Below are 20,249 nucleotides of genomic sequence, written 5' to 3'. Positions count from 1 at the left end.
CTGTCTAAACTCCAAACCATAGGCTGATATAGTAGTCTCTTTAATTTATTTTTTTTAATTAAGATAGGTTGTGATACATTTATGTTGTAGATTATTGATACACTTCAGTCACACATGTAATTATTTTATTAACAGTTGATTATGTATTGATATGAAGGCAACATGCTTTTTTCAATATTATGGGATAAGTAACTTTATATTTTAGTTGTCAAGGCTCAACACATGTATCTCCTACCACTTTATTCTAACTTGTATGCAAAACAAAGTAACACACACAGTAAACAGAACTTATAGGTCATGGGGCAATTGCCTATAAGCCCAGACCACACTGGCTTTGGGTCAAATTGAGTTACAAACATGTCTTTAGTATTGTCCTAGATTAGAAAATTAAGAAACTTTATGTGCAAATTAACACAAAGCTCACTCAACCGATTTATTCACAAATTGAAAATTGTGTAATTGTGTAGAAAAGGTAAATTAGGAGTGCAATGATACATATGTTCATCATATTATTAATAGGGCTGCCTCTCAGTGTCTAAGTAGAGAGAAACAAGTTCACAGGCTCATGATTATTTTCTCTGCTTTTGCTTTTTGTATCAAGTGTCTTGATATGTAAATTTGGCAAGTTTCAGATTCACAAGTCTCCATTTTGTGTTCCAAGTACTAGTTGTTGTATAACAATTTCCTCTAAATTATAAAGCATTCCATCCTAGAGGGAGGCTCTTTCAGACTTGGAAAGTAAATAAAAATGGCAAGAATCAAGAAACAAATGACACAGAAGTCTCAGGAAGTTCCTGAAATTTACTAGAGTCTCAAGAGGCCTCCAAAGGTTATATGAATAGTAAATACCTACCTATAAAGAAGAAACTATCTGCCCTAAAGAAGTGCCTGCAAGTTTGGTAGCAAGCACAGAAGTCAATATGCAAATTCCGTGAGTAGCAGATCATACTGTGAGTGTCTACCTTTGAATCATCCCCATTGCTATAAATAATTCCTAGACCAACCTCCTGTAAGTAATTCAGTAAACTCATTGGCTTTCATATTTGTAGTTTGATCGAATTGTTCCTTTGTGTATGGTAAATTGTCGACCTGGGATGAGTTGACATTTCTTCTTCTCTCCTCAGAAAATCCAAATAACACTAGGATTATAGGCATGTACTAGCATGCCTGTATTCACATACACATTTTTAATAGATTAGATACATTTGTATCCAACTCATGAACAATTGACAAACATATCCAAAGAGACTTATTCTCAATGCAGTAAAAAGTGAAGAAAAAGGCAAAAATACATGCTCTGTTTATTAAGAAAAGGCAGTAGAACAGAGAAGAAAGTCATTTCAAGGAAATCATCTTTGCTTACTTCTTTTTTTCCCTTTTATTTTATTTTACAATACCATTCAGTTCTACATAATAGTTACAGATTCCCTTGTTCTCCCCCTTCCTGTCTCCCCTCCCCTCCCCCCTCAGCCCACCCCCCATTCCCACCTTCTCCAGGGCAAAGCCTCCCCCGAGGACTGAGATAGACCTGGTAGACTCAGTCCAGGCAGGTCCAGTACCCTCCTCCCAGGCTGAGCCAAGCGTCCCTGCATAAGTCCCAGGTTTCAAACAGCTAACTCATGCAATGAGCCCAGGACCTGGTACCACCGCCTAGATGCCTCCCAAACAGATCAAGCCAATCAACTGTCTCACCTATTCAGAGGGCCTGATCCAGTTGGGGGCCTCTCAGCCTTTGGTTCATAGTTCATATGTTTCCATTCATTTGGCTATTTGTCCCTGTGCTTTATCCAACCTTGGTTTCAACAATTCTTGTTGTATGTTTGTTTTATTGGGATTTTTTTCATATTTTGTTCATTTTGTTTTGGGAATCAGCTCAAAAATCAAATTTTGTTTGTTGATATTCTTGTTTTGATCTTTATAGCTAATCCTGAATGTAGTTCTCCTCTACAATATAGAACACAAGCAGTGCTTGCCCTATATTGAGATATAGAGTTAGTTCTTGCAAGGGACTGCTATTAAATTAATGACAGTGAAAATTTTCTTCAAAAAATGAAATAGGGTAAATATTTCTTCAATTGGTAAGTAACAAAGAATCCATTAAAAATACTGATTTATCATTTTGAATTAATTGCATCATAACTGCCTCATGTGTGAATGAAAATGCAAAATTTTCCTAATCAACAACCTTGTAAGTTTTTTTCAATTAGAGATATGGTAAAAATCCATATTCATTTCTTCCTTGTCTCTTGGGCCAGAGGTCCTGGAACTCATGTTTTAAATGATCATAAGTGACATTCACCTGTTTTCATTATAAACTAGCTAGAAGAACGTACGGGATGAAGCCAGTTGAATATTGCAGAAAGTTGGTGATGCCTTTCAGTGCATATTTGTGTCTGCAAGGCAGTAAACACCGTGTATAAACTTTGTCCCTGATTTAAATTATTTAGTTGGAAACTTTCAAAAACACATTGAACAAAATTAATTTTCTTTTTCTGGTAGTGTGTAAATTTTGTTAGAAAAATGGCACTTAAATAAATCCACACTGGATGCCCTGGATTAGATCTCCACTATATCATTCAGATAGCTATCATTCCCACAAAGAAGACACTTGTTTCACCTTTATCATAACTTTCATATTCTCTTAAACTCTAAAATCTTTGCTTTCCTGTCATTGTATACAAACAATGCAATGAGAGTGAATAATTGAGTGGCAAAAATTGATTGTTGTAAACTGAATGGGCCATTTGTTCTTCTAGTAAATACTAGATCTCATGAAGAAATAGGGGTCGAATTAACTGCTTTTCTCATTACTGAGTGGAAGTACCTGAGAAAAGCAGCATAGGAAGGCAGGGTTTATTTTTCCTGAGAATGTAATAAAATCTACCATGGTAGAAAAATCAACAAGAGTAGAGGGGACACTACTGGTCACATTGCATCTGCACCCTGAAACATAGAAAGGTTAATCCTGGTGCTCAGTTTCATTTCTTTTGTATCTAGTCTGGAACATCTGTGTATAGAATGATTTTACATCCATTTAGGGTGAGAGTTCCCACTTCAATTATTCCAATTAGGAAACTCCTTCAAAGGGATTTGTCTGCTAGATTATTCAAGATTCTGTGAAATTGACAAACAATATTTATTGTTCTATGAATTAACTTCCTGAAGCATCTATCATTTTGTTTATTAATATACTTGAGATTTGTCTTCGCATTTTTTCATTTTCACTCTGTATATCTATTTTTAATAATCTGGAAATACTTTATCTTTCATGTTGTGTTTATACATAAATATACTTGTTCACTAAGCTCCCCAAACTCAAATGAAAGAATAAATGAAACTATTTAAGGTCTGTGACAGTCAGAAGTAGCTGGTGCTTAGAAATATCAATTATTTTATGAAGGAGTAAAGTACAATTTCTAAATTTTGTTTATGTAATACATTATCTATAGCCCGGTGTTTTGCCTATTTTAGTCATCTTTGATGTTTTCTGGCTTGAATCATTCTGGATATTTCTATTCCTAATTTTTTACTTCCATAAGCATATGTCTTAGATTCGTTTATTGTGGAAAACTAATGTGTTAAGGGATGAAACAAAGCACTTCCTCTTAAAGAAAGTTGACCAAGAACAAGTCCGATTTTTATTTCTCCACTCCTCTCTGAAAGATAAGCAGTATACATGCATTATCAAGCCATATCCTGAGGTTGTTTCCAACATTTATGGTGGATATTTGTTTCACATGGTTACTACCATCTAGTTGGCTGCTATCAGCAAAAATAGTACACCACATGTATATGTAGTTATGATACCCAGGTCACAGGTATGGGACAGTACACATCATAAGATTAAAGCCATACATCAGCTTAGATTGTAAAAACTCTTTGCATAGGAAATCCAAGGCATAGTAAGGCTGCTTTTTACACTAGTCTCTTGGAGCAGCTGTTCTCAACCTGTAGGTGGCAACCAACCCCCTTTGCGTATTGAATAACCTTTGCACTGGGGTTGCCTAAGACCATCAAAATCATTTATATTTATGTTATGATTCACAACAGTAGCATAATTACAGTTAAGAAGTAGCAATGAAAATAACTTTATGGTTTGGGGTCATGAAAACATGAGGGAATGCATTAAAGTGTCGCAGCATTAGGAAGGTTGAGAACCCTTGACTTAGAGGAAGGTTAAAATTATATGGGCTAAGAACATAACATGATCACAGACTAACTGCATATTTTTCAGGGAAGCTTAGATATCCTGCTAACTTTGTTGTGGGGTCTACCAAAATTCTCTTTCTTTCTTTCATTGTAAGAGCATTTTTTTTTATAAAATATATCACAACATGGTGTCTCTGTTTATATGGTAGCATCAGAAAACTGAATATTACGATACCTATCTTTATGTTAATTACTTGAAGTGACAAGTATACACTGGCCTTATTTTTGCCTTTACAATACATATTTATATCAACTGTAGACAACATACATGAAGCATTTAGCATACTCTGGTAGAATCCTTCTGTAAGGTCATAATAGCTAATATTATCCACATACCTCTACTTCAATTCTGTATGTCTGTGCTGTTTTCACAGAACCACTGTGTTGAGGTAGCCCTGTTATCTAGGACAGCTAACTCTTACTGCCGAATCCAACTGAACTGTAAAAGAGAGCTCCAGGATTCCCTTATATAATGTTTCCTCAGAGAGAATTGTTGAACTGTTCCAAGTTTTATCACATTTTTTAAATTGAGTTTGTAGTGGGTACTGGTATTTCCTCTATTGATCGTCAACATTTGAATTTTGGCCTTAACTACATTCACTTTGTACATGTCCTCCTTTGCTTACGCTCTCCTTCCCTCACCTTAAAAATCCCTCCTTCCAGCTGACTTCATCCTCCTCCTTTACCTTCTCCATCTCTTCCTCTATACATCCCACTATGTTCTCCTCAATTTCTACCTATCATGTTGGTTTACCATTGTTATCATTTTGATGAAATTGAGAGATGCTGAAAAAGTTGCTATGCACACTTCTGGGTTTGGCAGTGAGGGTGTTTCCAGAGAGGTTTGGAATGTAGAGCAATAACTGAATGAGAAGGATGTGCACTGAGTGTGAACTCTCTGGTTGGCTGGGATGTGGATGGCATAAACAGCAGAAGGCCGTGTATCCTCAGACAGAATTGGAAAGGGATAAACCATGCTGACTGTTTTGACACCTGCTCTGCCCTGCTCATGTCCTGTTTGCATTAGATGTGTGGCCAAAATATCTTGTAATCAATTAGAGAATGGGCTGAAGAACAGAGCATTCCGGGGAAATTAATGTACACAGCAAGTCCTGATTAGATGTAACTAGGGGCTATTTTTGAAAGAAACTGTAATAAACCAAAGAACATCCTCAGAGCCAATAATCCTATGCCTCTGGGTTCACAAAAATCTTATCCATATGTTCTTCTTGGTACATGAACTTGATAGGGTAAATTTAAATAGCTGATTAAAAGCACCATTCTCCTTTGCCTTGTTTTTTGGACAAATGAGAAACAAAGCATTTGAAGCAGATTTTCAACCTTGTATACTCATAAACCTCCAGTGGAAAACACACATTTCACATGTGCCACACGGCCCACTCACTGCTTCTCCGTAACGTTCCAACCCAGGCAGACAGAGAGCAAACTGAAGTTTCAGAAGACAGATCCTTAAATCAAGTGGTTGAAAAGGGACAGTAGACACCATACCTCCATTGTCCCAGATGTTAGCACGATTAGCTCTATTCTACAAAACATCATAAAAACAACCCGTGCTTCAGCCTTAAAGAGCATATGATGGTCAAAGTGGCACACACGGTGGGTATTCAGAAGCAACACACTCCTATGAAAACTGTGGCTTATGTCTGTGATTGATCATTCTTTTCCTCATGTGTTGCCTGTATCCCATAAGAAGAAGGAACATTATTGCTATTATGTGGCTTTTTCCCTTGATGCATCAAAACACAGATTGTCCCTTATTTTTGGAGAATTATTTTATATGTTCAAACAGGAGGCTAGTGATACATATGAAAAAACAGGCAGAGTCATGAGTAACTAGGTAAGGCTGAATTTCAATAATCTATCAGGAGCTGGATCAGTTAACTGTGGTTTTTCATTTACTGTGCATCTCAAAGAGAGACACATTTTTCAAAGTTGAGGATTTTGGTTGTTGATTTTAACGTATAGCCCAGGGAATTCCTTTTGAATTTTTATTCCTATTACTCTTTTAAAATAGCACTACCACACACTGACAAACTTGGAGTCAACTCAGCTGATTTTTTAAATGTGAGAGCTAGAAAAATCAATTGTTTAATAATAAGGCAATGAAATTTAGAGATGCTGCTCTAGATAATGTTATGGCAGACATAGCCAATAATCAATAAAGCTAGCAAAGTTAGTAATTTGTGCTATTCTTTAATTCATAAAGTTAATAGACTCCAATCATTGAGCAGAGTTTATGACTGAAAATTGAAACAAAAGTGTTTAGATTTAAGAATGCAAAGCATATGTACTTACCTACACACATGCACACACACATTTATACATATATATGTATATACTATATATACGTATATATATATCACCTTATTATATTTACAGAGCATATATTAACCATGGATTCTGCAGAAAACATTTCATTTAATGCTAGTAATTTGTAAATACCTCTCTGTCAAAACTCTTTTGGGAGTATCACATTAGTGATAATGACAATAACAAAAATACTCTTAGTCAATGTTGGGTTTGATTCTCTGAGGTTGATTATGTTCTCTTATCCTCATCGCTTTATTCTATGCTGATTTACTATACATTGTATGCATTTTAAGAATGGGAAGTCCCTTCCCTTGAAGCTTTTGGAAACTCAAACCTTAAGGGAATGACATTAGAACTGCAGAGATGGTACAGCTGTACACAGTGAATGCAGCTCTTGCAGAGGACCCAGATTAGTCAGCCAAAACCTAAGTCATGATTATTTTGGCAGAAATTAACATAACCTAAAAGAAAACAGTGTATTTTGAAACTTATTGGAACAACATGAGAATTGTGGATTTAATCTTAAAGAACAATAGAAATGTTATACATTGACATAATCTCTCCTTTCCCTCTCCTCTTCATCAGCCTTCCCCCTGTGTTCTCATTTATGTTTCTACATGTTAGTTTTGCTCTACTACATAGTTTGTTTTTGCCCCTAGGGCCCAGCTTTAAAATTATCCCTGTCTACTCTGAGGGAATACATTAGTTCTGTAGCTAACCTACACACACCAATGTCATCACATAAAAAATTCATGAAAGAGTAAAGAATCTCAGTGGGAACTACCATGAGAATGATAAATATAAAGAAGATTGTGTGAGAATCCAATTTCCAGGAAGGAAAAGTTCCCATTGAGATCCTCTAAGAATATTTGTTATGTACCAAAATGATGTTATATTAAAAGCCGTGGTTTTACTCAGGTAAAGGAAGAAAGTCATTCTTACTTTTGATGTATCTGGAATAATTTACAACCAATGAAAGCTAATACCTTCAGGCTTAGTTCTATACTCTTTACCTCAGAAAATCCCAAAATCGCTCAGAATTTTTATAATGAATGTATCATCCTTATTTTCTCGGCCATTACTTGTGACATCCTAGAGGTGCACTTCCCATTTTCCATTGTCAATCACAAGGTGGATCATAAATTGATTGCCTGATGGAAAGTAGATTTTACAATTCTATTACTTCCTAACTGGACTTTGGTATAATATTTTTTTTATCTCTTGATGAATGGTCTGTCAATGTGAAAGTCACATTGTTTGTGATTTCTGTGCCTGATAACATGAATCCTGTTTGTAACAAATGCAGATGTCCTGAGCAGTATCTATGTGCACTGCTTTTCTAGGTGAGGGACAGTAGCTCATTCAACTGACACATAAATCTTTCTGTTTAGTAAAAAACTACCTTGAACTAAACCCCTGATAATAATAATGAGTGATGGAGAGATATAAATACTTCAATCAGCCTGTCTTCTGGTTTAGATATCTTTGTTTCAAGAACAGTAGTTATTTAAAAAATGTAAACATTGTCTAGAAGCCTCTGCTTGCACACTAATATGTTCTGTGATATTTTGCTGATCTGTGAAACAATGTGTTGTTTTACTATATTATGTTTCTTCAGAATTTCTTTATGTATAAAAATTGGAAGTAGCCTACAGCTGGAGTGTGTTACACATTTGAAAAAAACACATGATAAAATAGAGATAATCTCTCTTTTTATCTTTTCCCTCTCTTTTTCATCCTGCTTTCTTTTCTTTGTTTTTATTTGTGTTTCAGCATGCTAGTTACTACCTTCAAGATTGCAAAATAAATTTTTATTCAATTTAGTTATGTTTATTTTCAGTTCTATTATATTTTCTGCAAAGCTGTTTTTTTTCTTATATTTGTGGATCAAACTATACACAAATTTGAAAAATGCCCTGTTAAAATTCTGCCTTTAAGTAAAACATTAATATTATGAGGAAAACAGAATTTTTATAACCTAGTTTTTAATAATTTCCAGCATTTGGGGGGTAAATATTGGCTAATGCCTGGAGTGTTTCTGCTCACAGAAATTTTACTGTCGTTAATGTGCATGAATTCACTTTCCCATATTTGACTTATGGGTACTATCACAAATGCTTTACCTGTAATTTTAGCTTGCATTTTTTCCATGAGACAGGGTCACCTGTGTCCTAGGCTGACCTCTAACTAGCTACATAGTTGACTATGAACTTGAAGTTCTGGACTTCCTCTTACCTCCACTTCTTGAGTGCTAGGACTGCAGGGTTTTGCAGCTATACCCAGTTTGTAGGTTTCTAAGCATGGAACCAGAAGCTTTGTTGATAGTAGGCAAACACTCTGTCAATGTTTATCCAAACATTTCATCTGTATTATTTCATGCTCCATTGCAATACATTTTTATGTGTCTTGTTTATATTGTTTAGGTACCTTCCCAAAACCAACAAATGCATTTGAACTTCTCATTATTTAAGTATAGTGACAATTATTTAAATAATACCTCTCATTCGATATCAAGTCAACAAATGTATATTCTCACAATACTCCAGTCTTCCTTCACATATTCACAGTGAAAACTATTAATACATTTATTTAGCTGAGGCAGGATTTCACAGTAGTTCTCAAGATAGTGAGTAACTCGCTCACTAGCTTAGCAAGCTCTCAAACTTATGGTGAACTCTACTTCTTTCAACTAATATATGCTGATACTCTAGATATTCACCTCCATACTGTAGCTGGAGCTTTCCTGTGTCCACCCAGCTCCTGCAGCTGCTCAGACCCAAGTAAACACAGAGACTTATATTAATTATAAACTGTATGGCCATGGCAGGCTTCTTGCTATCTAGTTCTTATAACTTAAATTAACCCATTTCTATTAATCTATACCTTGCCACTTGGCTTGTGGCTTACTGGTATGTTACATCTTGTTTCTTATGGTGGCAGCTGGCAGCATTTCCTGACTCATCCTTCCACTTCCCAGCATCCTCCTCTCTGCTTATCCTGCCTATACTATACTTCCTGCCTGGCTACTGGCCAATCAGCATTTTATTTATCAATCAACCAGGTGCATAGAGAAAAACATTTCCAGCACCATACCATAAGTCCTTTTTCTAATATTAATTTCATAATTCAAGAGAAGGTATTCTAAAGGATTTCAAAATCTTCTCTCATAACTATACAATTCAGTTGTGTGATAAGACACATTTTTCAATCCTTTATGGTGCACATTTACAGGAACTTAAATATACATACTTTATCCATGGAGAAAGGTGTACCACTCCAAGCCCCACCTTGTTTCATTGAGAGTAGAATGGGAAATGGGGATAATTAGTATGGAAAAATGATTCCTTTTGAAGTTGAGTTAGATGGAAGCTTATTCAAACAGCCACACATATAGCTACCTCCTGATGGTACAGATAAGCTCCAGTAGAACTGAAAATAAACACTGCATCCTATATCCACAAAGAATTGGATGGCTTCACTATCTGAAAGATGTGGGAAGTTAATCTTTCCCAGAATCTCCAGATAAGAATTTGGCCTGATGAATAACTTACTTACAGACTCATGATAAAGGGAAAACCTCAAGAATAATGTGGGACACTAAATGAGAAACTGTGAGGGAATAAATTGATACTGTGATACAATTTTACATTTCTGAAACTGTGATAACTTGTTACAAAATATTAAAAATCAATACAAATACTTTGTAGAAGGAATATGCAAAGATTTGGATAATGCCTATTTAGTCCTCCACAAACCGTGACATTTACCAGAGAACATTGCATGTACTAATGTTCAATAAAAATTTTATGACTAAATAATTTTCAGACATTAAAAATCTCTCAAAACAAAAATAGCAGCTGGTTTAGAAATTTCACTCTTCTGACATTGTTTTTTAATCCTCTAATATATAATAATACAGTGCTTATAATAGCTATACTATTGTATTGAATTTTTATATTCATTCTAGAAGAAAAGAATTACTATAATTCACCTGTCAGGTGATAAATATTTGTCTTAGAGAGTATCTATATATTTTATATTAAAGGAACCTATGTTTGAGGTACTTCTTTCTTCTTCCTTCCTTACTTTCTACCTGTATTTTTTATGTAAAATATAGTTTTATTTTTATTTACAGGATTAGTGGACAGAAAAAAAAAGATGTAGTAAGTCATGCTCTGGTGAGAACAGAATAAGAAGGCTGAGAAACTGTAAAGAATTCCCAAATCCTAGGCTTATCCACCATTATCTTGGAAATGATGAGAATCAAAAATCATTTCAGGAAAGAATACAATGTTTTTGCAAATGGAAGGGACTTGCACCACATTGGGTATTAAAAAAATTATGATGCAACATTGGCAAGAAAGAATGTGAGGACTTCTTACTTGAAATTATGAATGCTTAGCAGGCAGAATAAAACACTTTTCTTGCTGTAAATTCCATGCTTACTTCATGTACACATGTGAATGGGAGGATATAATAGTACAAATGAAAGGTATCATACTGAAAAATTAACGTGGAGTTTGTATCATTATATGTGTACTTTTCATTTTGTATCTGTTCATCATTCCTGTTTCTCTTCCTTTTTTCTTTACTACCGTGTGCCAGTCAAGTCCTTATTAGAGGGTGAAAGGGAAGAGTAGCTGACATAAAATACTATCTAGGATTAATGAGATAAAATATTATTAATATTAATATAAGTTATTATAATAAATCTCTAAGGATCCCTTATTTTATCTTTTCCATTTGTAACTTTGATGCTTCAGAAAGAAAGATAAAATGGGAGACTTATATTTCTTCTTTTTTATAGAATGGAATTCAAACCTCAGAATGTCTTTGTTTCTATGTTTCTTAAGTTTATGATTAAAGGATAAAATGTCATAAAATTTCTGCTTATGTGAGATGAAATTAATTATATTGACTGTGAAATCTCTTTTGCCAGAGTGATTTCTACTGAAGAATAACAATGCATGAGTGTGTTCACACCCTGTGTACTACACAAAAATCATAGAATATAAATGTCTGATTTACACCCCTTCCATATATACTATGCACATTATAACATTGTACATAATTCATTTTGTATCCATTTGTGAGAAAAATGACATTAATATTTTACTTCATGAATTTCCCTTCACAAGATAATATCATGATTTTATTCCCTGATTAGAAGCCTTGAATTATATTTCGATCTGAGTTCATAGTAGTACAACTTGAGATAGAACTGTTTAGAGAAGTCACATAAAACAAATCTTCAAGTGGTTCTGCATGTGTGGTCAGCATGGATTTGAATCCATTACAGGACAGAGAAACAAGGAGTTTCTGCAGCCTTGGACAAGACAATCTTTACTGTGTCTGCCTCCCCATTGTCTTCTTCTGACTTTTCAGTATACAAAGAGAACTGTTAGTACATTTGTATTAAGAATATTTTCAAGTAAAATGAGAATCTATAAAATCATTTATCTCAAAATAAACATGGGACATGATTTAACATATGCCTAGTTAAGAAAGAGGCATTAGTATTGTTAAGAAAATATGTCTTTTTCCAGTAACTATCTGTCCTAAGATAAAAACAAAGTATTTACTAGACAAATCTATGAATAAAATATTGAAAAAATGTGATATATATATATATGCCATTGAGATGTGCCAATATTTTGCTTTTATCTAATTCCTTTCATTTTGAATATTGTGTACATGTGTGTGATATGGATATGTGTAGTTATATGTAGAACTATACTCAGTCACAGATTTGTAGCTAAATTAATAAAAAAAGTGCTGTGGATGATTGATTGATTGATTGAAAAATAAAATTCTGATTGGCCAGTAGCCAGGCAGGAAGTATAGGTGGGAGAAAGAGGGGGCAGAATTCTGGGAGGTGGAAGGCTGAGGCAGGGAGAGGCTGCCAGCCGCCAATAGGAGAAGCATGATGTGAGGTATAGAAATGGGTTAATTTAAGATATAAGAACAGATATCTCCCATGGCCATATAGTTTATAAGTAATATAAGTCTCTATGTGTTTAATTGGGTCTGAGCGGCTGCAGGAGTCAGGTGGACACAGGAATACTCCAGCTATAAAAAAAAGCACTGTAAGGAAACAGTTTATCTCTAAATTTCTCAAACATACTGTTTGTTTGGACGAAGTATATTTTAATGTGTGTTAAATTAAACATGAACATCTAATTCTCCAAACATAAACTTCTTAGTTTATTTCTATAAATTGTACAGTATAGTGTAACAGGCAATTAGATAGAATTTAGTGCTATGCATATCAAATCTGTTCATGTGATCTTGATAAATGACTGAAATTAATATGAGGCTTCCTAATTTTTAACATTCAGTCTTCAGGAAAACATACATTTCTCTAAAGGCATGAAAGCACTATGGAACATATACTAAATACTGCTAATGTCAGATGAAAAACATGTTGAGATAGAATTTCATATCTGATAGAACAGGAGATTAACGCGTATTAAGAATGATGTGAAGGAATAGAAAACCTTCTCCATTGTTATGATATTATATATCAGTGTAGTCATTTTGCAAAATAGTAAAGAGATTTCTGAAAAAAAAATATTGAATTAACATACTGTCTAGAAATCTCAGTACTGTGTATATACTCCAAGGAGCTGAAATCAAAATGTGGAAGAAACATTTGTATTACAATCTATATTGCAACATTATTTATAGTAACCATTCTATGAAAATAATTCAACTGTTTCTAATGCACAAATTGGTTTTTAAAAGCTAATGTAACTCTTGGGATATAATCCAAAGGACTCTAGATTCTACCACAGAGATATTTGCAAACACATGTTAATTTACACACTATTCACAAGAGTAAGGTAATGGAATTGGAGGAGCTACCTATCAATAGATGAAAGGATAATGAAAATGTAGAAATAAATGAAATAAAAAAAAACTTCTTAGGAAAAACAGATATGGAAAGTATGATATCAAATCAGGTATTTGAGATTCAGGAAGACAAATGTAACATGTGTTTGTTATCCCTCCCCAGATTACTTTATTTTACCTGCCCTCTTGTCACCCTCCACGTTTAATCTTACTAATGTAGTTTCCCATTTATCCATTTATAACACTATATTCTATTTTCTCTTCCTTGGAAGATCCTTCCCTTGCCCCTGATACCTTATTAACTACCTAGCCTATGGGAATATTCTGAATGAAACACACATATCTAAAGCTTCAATGTCTCCACCCACATATAAAACAAATCATTCAATGTTTGACTTTCTGGGTGTGGGTTATCTCACTTACAATGGTTGTCTTCAGTTCCATTTGTATGTGTTTACCTGAAAATTTTACAAATTAATTTGTATTTTAAAAAATAGATCAATATATTCTATTGTGTAAATATACCACATATCTATTATCTATTCATTAGTTCATGGGAATAAAAGATATTTCCAATTTCTGACTAATATGAATATAGCATTAATGAATATGGATGAGCAAGTATCTCTGTAGTATAATGTGTAGACTTTTACATATACAATGAAGGTTGGTATAGCTAGATTTTACAGAGACAGTTGCCCATCTAGACACCATATGCCTCAAGTAAAACAACCAGTGCCAGGAATAGGTTGTAGCTTATAAAGCCATTGGCAAAGGGATCCAATAGACTCCATCTCAACCTCACATTATATTTGCAAGTCTATGGAGAAATTAAGATGGTGTCCAACTTGACGCTTCTCACCTACTAACAAGGACTCATGTCACTATGCAACCTGTGACCTAACACAGTGACACACCTACGATACTGGTGCCATAAAGCCACAAATGTTACACAAATAATCATGTTTTCATTATTTGTTAGACATATGTAGTAGCAGGTTCTTGGCCTACTTCTGTTATTCTGCTAAAAAAACATACCCAAAAAGTAAATAAATAAACAACTCCTTATTACAGATTGCTACACCCATAGATTGCTACATTGTTAAAGTTTTATCAAAGGAGCTTCTTGCTGCAGTTGATAGTAACTATCACAAAGATTCATCAATGGACAATGTGAAAACATTGAAAGGACTTGGAGTACTCAGCTTTTTAATTGGGATGTCTTTCTCAAACCCCTCCTCTCAAGACTAAGAGATCTATGTAGAAGAGAAAGAAGAAAGAGTCCAAGTGGTAAATGACTCCCTAAACAGGATCTTTCAGACACAAAAGTGGTTGCTAACACACATGAATTCACAGAGTCTGTGAGATAAAAAACATGTCTGTATGATATCAAGAAATACAAAATCCCAGAAAGAAGAAAGCAAAGAGACAAAAAGTCCCACTCCTACTGAGGAGCTATTGTAACTGAAACATTCAGGGAGAGGGACCATCAGTGTTCTCTAAAGGTATGACATTGGTTCTATCAACCACACTCCAGGGCAGGCCTTGTACTCGAGAGTATTTGACAAACACAGTGGACTTCATCTTTCCCTAGTGATTTTATTGTTATGGTTTGGTGTCTTTTGGCTTTTGTTTGTTTGCTTGTTTTTGAGAGAAAAAGAAAATGAATTTTGGATTGCAAAATTCATGGGAAGATTTGGGGAAGCGGGAAGATTATGATCAAAATATTTGGCAAGAAAATTTTAAAATAATAAAAAAGTGGCAAAACAAATGCAAAATAAAAATAATTAAACAAATTAGTTATTTGAGATAATTTTACAATTTCTCCTTTTTAACTAGGTGCTACGGATTGAAGAAAAAATATTTTTCCTCAAATGACTATGCAAAGGTAAAACCTGTATGTCAAACTTGGAAACTGACATGCCTGAGTGAAAAATGGATTAAATTAACATCAAATGCAGCATTACAGTTGCATAAACCAACAACATAATCCGATTGTATAAGCCAAGGAAAGCTAAATATGTCACTTACAACTTGTTTAAGAACATCTTTATTTTCCCTGATAATTCATACAATTCATAACAGGGAAAATGTTACATACAATATTACTGGTGTGTGTGTGATATCCTGATTAAAACTCCAAAACCAAAATGTGAAATTACTTTATCTGCTCTGCTATCAATTTTCATGGAGTCCATGCATCACAAAGTAATGTTTTTGAAGGTTTAATTTGAAGGCATAAGTAATGTATCATATGGTAATAATTTATGAGAACCGAAAGGAAGGCTATAAGTTTCAGATAAAAAAGAAACACAGTCTCTACTTTCCTACTCATTTTCTATGCATTATATATGGAATTATTATATTGGAACTGTGTATATGATAGTGAACACAGGACATTAATTTGGGAAACTGGAGACAGAAACAATAAAATATTCATGTTTTGAATGTATCCCTATTCATTGTAAACATGTACATTTAGTTTTTAATGTAAGAAATTGAAACTCTAGATAAGGCTATTAAAAATGAAAGATCAAGAATACCAGATGAGAATATACAATGCTTTACTAGATTTAAGTATTAAGATTCATTGTCATAAATATATTTGCCTTATCATGTTATGTTTATGTCTGCAAATATTTGAGAACAATGACTCCATACGGATTTCCAAACTTGGGTCTATGGGGTTGATGAGATGAGGGGCCATTGAATGTGTCTCAATAAAGCTTGTGGAACTTTCAGCTCACTGAACTTGGGAAACAGATGAAATTGACAAGCATTCATCCTTTGAAATTGGAGAAGGAAATATACAAATACAAAGAAATCTCATCATTCCAAGCACTGTGTTTCAATTAAATGTGCATTTTAAATCTCATAATTCTATTTTTTTATATTATATTAGCATAGTAGGCTCTGACACAGGTCTTTTTAAATAGTCATAATTTCCTTTATCTATCTATATATCTATGTATCTATATATCTATGTGTATATATATATACATATATAAATAAAATATATATATATATAAAATAAGTTAATTACCTAGGCACTTATAGCTATGCATTTAACATAAGACTATGAATATAATCATGAGAGTGAACATCTATACCACATAGATTTCTTCTATTTCATTTTGTTCTGCCATCTCTTTCCCAGATTCTAAACCAAATTCAAGGAAAACTGAGTCATTATATGTCACAGCAGATTAATTTCTTTTTTTCTAGAATTTGCAGTAAATAGAACCATCCCTGTATACTGTGTATTTATCTACTTTCACACATCATAATTAGAGATACACATCATAATTAGAGATACTGCCATGCAATCACTAGTATCAACGATATAGAAAACTATTAGCTAGCTCATAATTGATTATATGTATAAGATACAACATACTCTCTTTTATCTTGTCAGTGTCCTATCTACTGTTCTATGATGACAGAGATTGTGTAATGCAACACTTTTTTTTTTTTTTTTTTTTTTTTTGGTTTTCCGAGACAGGGTTTCTCTGTGTAGCTTTCCGCCTTTCCTGGAACTCACTTGGTAGCCCAGACTGGCCTCGAACTCACAGAGATCCGCCTGGTTCTGCCTCCCGAGTGCTGGGATTAAAGGCGTGTGCCACCACCACCTGGCCTGTAATGCAACACTTTTAATGGCTGTTCTGTAGTGTCTCCTCGTGTATTTATTTAGAGTTCTTTAAGGGTTAATTCTGAACACATTTAATACATTGGTTTAAAATCTTCATGTCTCCTTAAAAGAACTGTGTCCTTAACCATCTATATGTGAGTCTACCAAAATGGCTTGAATATAAGGATAGGGGAGTTTTTATTAAGATAAATATGGCTATATTTTGAATCTGTACTGTGATTCTAAACATAAATATATTCATCTGAATACTTCTAAATTTAAAAAAAATCAAAGTTGAGAAAATCCACAAAGAGCTAGAATCAAACAAACAGTTGCTAATTTTCTGTGACCATTTTTTTTTTTGCTGTGATGTGATCATAAGAATAAGACAATTCTGTTTTTCAACCTGTATTTTATTCTTCTTAGTATTTTATCGAACATCATTTTTATCTTCAAAATCAGTTTATGATTCCATTTTTATTTACTTTTCAACTTTTCAGGAACTGCATCTCAAACCTCATTTTTGTCAATCTCCTAAATTTTGAGAAGTACTTGCTTACTGGTTCTCACAAGATATTTCAACTGTAACTTAACTTTTCTCTTGAAATTACCAATGTTATGAGTTTTGAGAGAAAGGACAAAAGGAAGATGTACCACATTCATCATTTTATGTCGTATTTATGCACCGTCAATAGCTATTGTAGTTATCACTTTAGAGTTTATGGTGTTGCTGATAAATACTCCGAGATAGGAGTATTTTATTTTTCAAAGTCCTTACCTTCTCAGACTCTGAATTATAACATAAAACAATGCCACTAAAATTTGAAGTTTTAAACCTGAAAATCTATTGTTTTCTCCCAGTAAACAAACATACAAACAAACAAACAAGCACACTGATGGGCTATTACCAATAAAGTCTTAGTATATGTCTTCTGTTTGCCTACCCTCTTTCAGGTTATTCCTTTAATATCTGAAATGTACTTTTATAACTAATGTCAATTGACAGAGTTGAAATTCTTTCATATTATAAGCAGAGGTCTTGTATAAGTCTTTTTTTGTGAAAAAAAATGCTAAATATAGGAACACAATGTTATTTTGAAACTGTCTTAAAGTGTTCTAATATGGAAAAAGTGGAATAGATACTATGTGAGACAAGGTATGAAAAACTCTATATGATACAAAGGGGAAATAGACTAGAAATGTACTTAGTTTGAGTACTGTACAAAGCATAAATCTAATTAATCTTATCAATAAAAGCCAGGGGTCGTATATTGGGGGAAAACCTGAAAGATCAGAGATGCAGAAGAGCAACCACTGTTTTTTTCGTTCCTCTTTCATTCCTCCAGTCCAAAAGGGATAAGATTCTGACTCTGTCCTGCCTTATCACTTCCTGTTTCCATCCAGCCTCATCACTTCCTGTCTCCAGTCTGTACAGACCTCCACACTTCTATGGCTAACTAGTGTCTAGCTCCAACCTCTGACTATAAGCAAGCTTTATTTGTCAGAATATAAACAAAATGTTACACAATAACTGTGAAATGAACAACAAATTACTAGAAAGACACCTAAATCCTATGATTTGTGTTTTGCTTACAATTGTATACAATTGTATAATAAATAGAATGATGAGATGACCCATAAAGTTTTATTTCTAAACTCTCTGTATCAATGCTATTATCTTGTAGTATTGCAATCCATTTAACAAAAATACCTATAATTACAACTATTCTGCTCTCCTTTATTTGATCTTTGTACAGGTGTGAATTCAGAATACTCAATCCACTTGCATATCACCAAATAACGTTTCATGGATACTGACAACTTTAGATTCACCAACTGCCTAATTATGTAACAATTTTATTTTTTTAATGAAAATATCAGATTTAATGTAGGTAAGAGATATATTGACCATTTTCTCCCAGATACTTAATATTCTTTCATGCCATGGTTGCTAAAAATTTTAACATGAAAATCATATATCTGTCTCGCAGCAAAACAAACACATGTGCCAAATTAATGTTAATTGTAATTAATTATTTTTCACCAGCTCCCTGCTTTCAAACACACCCAATATGCAACTTCTCATCAATTCGATTTCCCATAATCCTAAAGTAACGTCATGCTGTGTTGTCTTCCTTCTTTTGCTTTATTCACTTCAAATGTACTTTATAGAGAAAATAGAATATAAAGGTTAATAACTTTGAAAACATAACTGGTATGCTCAGAACTACATAATTTCATCTTCTCCTCAAGATAAAGCCGAAGGGTGTTTAGCCAATAAGTTAGTGCCATATGCTGACCTCATCATCTTTTGCTGACCTCATTTTTTTATTGGCAACCATATTCAATTCTTCCCATGACTAAATATTCTTGCTGCCCTTAAAGTAACCAGACAGACTAGAATTAGAGTCTGCATTGTGTTCATTGATAGTAATTTGACATTCTTACATCACTCATCATCACAGCTGAAGAAACCTCTTCTTTCAATCTATAATCCTGAACAGTTTTCTTCAATACACTCAATAGCTTGAAGGGATTATTAGAAGGAAGTGGAAGTCAAGCAAAAACACCAAAAGAATAGAACAGTAGCAATATCCATGACTGAAATCCTAGGAGGAACATTAAACTTAATAGCAGCAGTACCAGCATTTCTTCAATAATTATATTCTCAAGGATTTTCGATTTTGTTTTTGTAAAAAGTTGTCTACAGCAACACTTTAATAAAGCTAATGTGCACTCTATTTTAAATCAGAAACATATGGCCTCACTTATAATTTGTTTTCATTCCCCCACTTCAGATTATCTGGCAAATCTCAAAAAGTTGATTGCTTTTAATCAAGAAAATGAGGCAACGTTTGTTAAATCTTTTGGTTAATCAGATTTTTACAAATGTCCATGAATAATTAAGAGTCCTAATCCTCAAATCTAGGTCTGTTGAATTTAGTGTTATCAAGATTGTTCTTTAATCAAGTCTATTCTATAGAATAAAAATCAATATTTTACAAATAATATCATTAAAGAAAACAAAAATATTAAGGGAGAATTCAGATAATGGTTCTAAAAGGTTATCTAAATTATTTTAGGAAAGAACTAATGGCCTTAAAATTCAATGGTATTTAAAGCACATTTGTGTGCACATATATTAACATAATTAACTTTTATGGAAGAAGTTTAACAAATGTATTTGCTTGAAAAAGGTATAAAATAAATTAGCTTTTAAAAAGGAAAC

This window comes from Peromyscus leucopus, chromosome 9 (genome assembly GCF_004664715.2).
Source record: "Peromyscus leucopus breed LL Stock chromosome 9, UCI_PerLeu_2.1, whole genome shotgun sequence".
Classification (NCBI taxonomy): domain Eukaryota; kingdom Metazoa; phylum Chordata; class Mammalia; order Rodentia; family Cricetidae; genus Peromyscus; species Peromyscus leucopus.
This window is presented reverse-complemented; position numbering follows the sequence as displayed.